Raw genomic sequence first — 4440 nt, 5'->3', positions numbered from 1 at the left:
TCCTTCCGCCTCAGCCTTCTGAGTAGCTGGAACTACAGGCGCACGCTACCACGCCTGGCTGATTTTGATTTGTTGTAGAGATGCGGTCTCACCAAGTTGCCCAGGCGGTTCTCGAACCCGCGGGCTAGGTAATCCACTCACCTCAGCCTCCCAAAGGTATTTTTTTGATTTGTTGTCGAGATGAGGTCTCGCCAAGTTGCCCAGGCTGCTCTTGAACCTGTGGGCTCAGGCAATCCTCTCATGTTGGCCTCCCAAAGTGCTGGGATTATAGGCTTGAGCCACTACGCCCAGTCCAAATATTTTTTCATCGTGACCAGCAGGCTTTTTTCCACAAGAAGGTGATCAAAACAACGGATGATCTAAACAAGAGCTGTATTTTAAATGTTTAGCCAGTTACTTGTTTGCTGGTTTCTGGTTAAATTGGTATCTAGTTACCAGTGCTGCAACTGTGCAATCAACTATATATTATTTAAGTGTATTTATCTGTTAAATGTGCTACCCACCAATAATGAAATAGATTTTTACAAAAACTGTGAAAAAAAAAAGACCCAGAATCTCTGCCTTTTTCGTTAATTGGGATGTCCTAAAACTCAGTAGCAGATCTTGTATTTCCTTGAAGGCAGCGTACAGACAGGAGAATCGGCTGGTTTGCTCTATCACTCAGGTTTTGGTCATGAAAACAGACAGAAGACTCACATTCAAGTCTTCACATGCGTGTGCATGCTTGTACACACACGTGCACACACACGCACACACACAATTGGAAAGTTGTATCAGTCATTTTGACCTTTATTTCAATTGTTGATCACGAATCCTGGACAATCTGATGCATGTGTGCCTACTGCCGGGGTGGTGCCCAGGCTGGTGAACCTCTGCCCCGTGGCTGGGCTGATGTTTGCTTGAGCTCCGAGTTCACAGGTTTCCCAGTTCTTGCATGCTCAGCCACTGCTCTCCAGTGCCAGCCCTCTGTTGTCTGGCTGAGTCCTGAGGGGCTGGCAATGCTGGCTATAGGACGAGGGACTTCCAGCTATTTTCAGTCCACATTCAACTCCCTCCCAAAGACACTTTGACTCTTGTTTGAGTTTGGATCTCCAGCCCAGACTCCCAGACGCCCCCTCCACTCCTGTTAAGCTGTGGGGCACTGGTGGCCGTTTGTACTCTCAGACATTGGTTAGGGCCACTCTGACCTACCCTGCCAAACTTCCTTCAGTTCAAATCTCCAGGAACAATGGCTGAGATCTGTTTCTCTTTCTCCCCAGAAGACCAAGAGAGCTCATGCAAATTGATCTGTGATGACCAGCTCTGAATAAAAAGAGGCCTGCGTTTGCTAGGTCACAACGTGTTCTATTATGATCTTTTTCCAGGTCAACGATCACGATCAAGCATCGAGCTAGAAAGAGCTGAGCCCCCAGGTATTGAGAGGGTCAATTAAAACAACAAGCCAGAATCAAAGAGTACCAGCTGAGCCTTTATTCACTCACTGTGGTATTATAAACAAGAGGCTAAACAGGAAAAGGCTCCTGGGCTTCCAGTGTTCCATTTTCAATCATAGACTGGAGGGTCAGGTGGATTAGTGATGGGTGATCTTCCCACTGTCGTAGGGAGCTGTGAACAAAAGGCCCCGGCTGCTTTGTGGATGTGAGGACTAGGCAGGGAAGGAGATAAGAAGGGTTAGGAGTGGAAAAGACAAAATATTTAAAAAAATTTTTTCGGGTAGGGGTCTCACTGTGTTGCCCAGGCTGGAGTGCAGTGGCACGGTCATGACTCACCATAGCCTTGACTTCCTGGGCTCAGGTGATCCTTCCACCTCAGCCTCCTGCGTAGCTGGGACTACAGGTGCGTGCTACCATGCCCGGCTAATTTTCTGATTTTTTTTGTGGAGATGAGGTTTCACTATGTTGCCCAGGCTGGTCTCAAACTCCTGAGATCAAGCAGTCCTCTCACCTCACCCTCCCGAAGTGCTGGGACTACAGGTGTGAGCCGCCACACTTGGCCGAGTATGGAAGATTGTCGAAAAGCTCATCAAGGTCTACCCGACAGGATAGTGTGGGAGAGATGACTGAGAAAGGAACCCCTGATAAGGAGGCCTTGGGATGGAGATGCCTGGGCGAGGAATGCAGATTATATGCATGGCCAAGTCCTAAGTCCTTGTCTAGAAATCTCTCCAGACTGTGCCCAAAGTCTGGTTGCGGAGGGCAGCTCTCCTCCAAGAGGCCCGTCCCATAAGTCCTTTGTCGTTGCCTGTGGCTGGTTCTGAAAACTCAGGATCTGACTCCTCAATGTCTACTTGCCCTACAACCAAAAACTAAGGAAGAACATTCAAGCGACTGCCTTCTGAGCAAAGCTCTGCTCCAAGTGTCTTTGTTAATGTCTGCCTCTCTTTACCCCGGAAACAGATCTTGAGGCAAGAATTCAAGTACAAGTAGTTCATTTCGGAAGGGAAGCAGGAACATTGGAAATGGCAAGGTGCCAGGCCAAATGCTTTTTTTGTGTTCTCTCATTGCTATTCCCATTTTATAGAGGAGAAAACTAAAGCTTGGGAAGGTCAAGTGGTTTCCCCAAAACCCACACCTGGTAAGGAGTGGAGTTTTCTCTGATAGCAAAGACCGTTCTGTAACTATTACACTCACTAACTTCGGCCCTTGATAGAAAATAAAAAAACAATATGCAAATGAAAAATTAAAGTAAGTGCAATACAGTTTTTTTCTTCTATAATGCTTTGGTTGGGAGTTGGTTCTCATTTTGTTTAATCTTTTAGGAACAAATGCATTTATCCTTGCTACAATAGCTCTGGGAATTTCATAACAGATGAGTATGAGTCTCTTGAATATGTAAACCCCCTAGGAGAATGCATTTTGCTAAAAGCCTGAACGGCGTCATAGAGAAAGAATGGCAAAAAGGACCATGTTGGGCAGATAAAGGACTGATTATTGAGGACCAGAGGCAGCAGTAAACAGGGAGAGAGAGAAAGACACGGAGAAATTGGGGCACGAAGTTTATTCACGCATATCTCATGGAAAGCAAAACGCCATGAATTTCTAGGACAGAATATAGCCACAAAAAGTGCGGAGTCATAGCCTTCTCTGCATGAGCGAGGACCAACAGAGACAGAAAGCGAGGCCACCCCTGAAAACCGACCGAGGTCCCATCATGGAGAATTGAATATACCATGTGCCCACTCTGTGATCTTTCGTCGTAAGTGGGTAAGGGCTTAACTTTGAGTGGCCGGGTAGGTTAGGTAACATATCAGCTAAGATCTGCTTGAAATTTAATTCCAGCTATGGTTTCCTATAACTTAATATTTTCCAGAGTTTGCTTAAGTGTTTCTTTATTTGCCCCTCTATTCCTCCAGGTATGTTTCAATTACTCCTTCCTCGGATTTTCTTGTTTTCTTTTCTTTTCTTTTTTTGAATTGGAGTCTCATTCTCACCCAGACTGGAGTGCAGTGGCATGCTCACAGCCACCTCAGCCTCTACCTGCTGGGCTCAGGTGTTCCTTCTGCCTCAACTTTCCGAGTAGTTGGTATTACAGGCACGTCCCACCATGTCCGGCTAATTTTTTTATTCATTGTAGACATGCGGTCTTGCCAAGTTGCCCAGGCTTGTCTTGAACCCATGGGCTCAGGCAATCCTCTCAGCTCAGCCTCCCAAAGTGCTGGGATTACAGGCATGAGCCACTGTGCCTGGTCGAATTTTCTCATTTTCTAATCCTCTCTCCCCAAATAGTTTTTGAGAGTATGAGCTGTTTCTTCCATTTAAAAAATATTTCCTGTTGTTTTACGTTCTGAATTATACATATATTTTTCATTTAAGAATTTCCTGTTGAATGATTGAGTTAAGACGACTCAGAGCCATTTATATTTCTTATTTGTGGAGCTTCCTGCTCACATGGAAGACATATTTCTGTAAAGTGTCAAGAGGAGGAATTTAGTTTAACAAGTATTTATTGAGCACCAGCTATGTGCTTCAAGGAACTCCCAGTCTAGTAAATGAGATAAAATGCAGCACTGAAAAATGATTACACGTAGGAAACCAGCAAAGCCAAGACGCTAAACAAACTGAAAAGGCAAAGAAAAAACAACTTGATTTTTCAAAAAGATAAAGCATTAAGACAAACATTCTCCAATTTCATTCGTACTTACAACTTATGTTGTACTTAACTATGACTTTTGTTTTTATAGTTTTGTTTTCTTGCATGAGGGGAGCATCATAATCTTTTCAGGGTTTAGGACACCATTTAAAATTTAACCATGGATGAAAACCAATATTCAAGGGGGGACCCCAAAAAACTAAAATTATTTTTTGGAGGACAGGCCCCTTGTTGTACAGGCTGCCCCTGATAGATATGTGTTTGAGGAACCCATCCGGCATCAGTGTACCAGCTAGTGTTGTGAGAAACTGTGTTTGGCTTCAGTGAATTTCTTTTGAGATTCTTTCAACA

Source organism: Carlito syrichta, unplaced genomic scaffold, assembly GCF_000164805.1.
Source record: "Carlito syrichta isolate Samal-C Ts95f unplaced genomic scaffold, Tarsius_syrichta-2.0.1 Scaffold306611, whole genome shotgun sequence".
Taxonomy (NCBI): Eukaryota; Metazoa; Chordata; class Mammalia; order Primates; family Tarsiidae; genus Carlito; species Carlito syrichta.
This window is presented reverse-complemented; position numbering follows the sequence as displayed.